The sequence below is a fragment of the Belonocnema kinseyi genome, chromosome 4, assembly GCF_010883055.1.
Source record: "Belonocnema kinseyi isolate 2016_QV_RU_SX_M_011 chromosome 4, B_treatae_v1, whole genome shotgun sequence".
NCBI classification, from domain to species: domain Eukaryota; kingdom Metazoa; phylum Arthropoda; class Insecta; order Hymenoptera; family Cynipidae; genus Belonocnema; species Belonocnema kinseyi.
The window spans coordinates 70,103,813-70,105,096 of record NC_046660.1 but is presented as its reverse complement, the minus strand read 5'-3'; positions in this window follow the sequence as shown (position 1 = coordinate 70,105,096).

Below are 1,284 nucleotides of genomic sequence, written 5' to 3'. Positions count from 1 at the left end.
ATTTAAAATACTAAGGTAACTGAAATTTACGAAATTAGGTTGCTGAAAACGAAATTCAGTAACTTTTATAGTAAATTTACTCAATTTTTATTTAACTTCATAAGCGGTTTCTAAAAATGACATATAGTTTCCTAAAATTCCTAAATGGCAGCAGAAATGTTAGCTATCGTAATGGAAAGAACTGCGCAGTTGAATGCGCATTCCTTGAGAGATTTTGTTATGATTTATTACGGTAGAGGGGGGGGGGCACTTTATTTATGTAAAGAATTATTCGGAACATCATACGCCAAAAAAACCTGGTGAGTAAAAAACGAACCTACAAAAAACGATTCTTTTTTAACGAGGGAATTTTATTGGTCAGGGAAAAGTCAGGGACTTAAAGAACAAAGATCGTGTACATTTCAGAGAATTTATATAACTTTAAAATATCAAGTAGAATCAATTTGAAGTATTTCAAATTTTAATTTGAAATTGCTTTATTTTGTCTACTATAAAAGATTCTAGGTTACAAATGTTACACGCTTAAGATTCTGGTCTTTGAATATTAATATGGTCAGGGAAAATGAAAAATTGGTCAGTCGGAAATTAGAGAAAATTAAAAGTAAAGTTTTGCGCTAGCCCTGGTTTAATATTGTTATTAGTAATTCGTTTGCCTTGTATTTTTTTTGCATTCGCTTTCTCCACAATATTACCTTTTTAATTATAAGTTTTATTATTTGTTTGAAAATTTAAGAAGCTTGTTTAGAAGACATCCTTTTTGTTTAAAAATTCGTCTTATTGGATTGAACATTCAACTAGTTTCGCAGGAAATTGACATATTTTTTAAAATTCATATTTTGATGCTAAAAGATCCAACTAAAATCTTTTTTATTTAAAATTCAACTATTTGTCGAAATTGTGTCATTTTAATTAAAAAATTCATTTATTTTAATAGAAATTGCATCTTTCTTTGATAAAAAATCTGCCGGCTTCGCGGGCACATGCTCATCGCGCGCTAGGCGTGCGGCTCGCTGCGCTCGCAAGTTTGAGCGCGCCTAGGGCGCGCGACTGTTGCTTCTCGCGCTTCGCGCTCGATCTTTCTGCATAGACCTTTTCAAACTAAAGGTGAAAGTATCGACATCAATAACACAGGCCCACAAAAAAAATAAAAGTGTCTGTGCAATTGACCAGACCTATATATTTTTATGTATTTTTCGACGCTGAATCCGAATTTGCAATAAAAAAGTAGGGTCCAGCTAGTTTTTTATGGGGTTTTGATCGAAAAACCTCATTTTTTACGGTTTT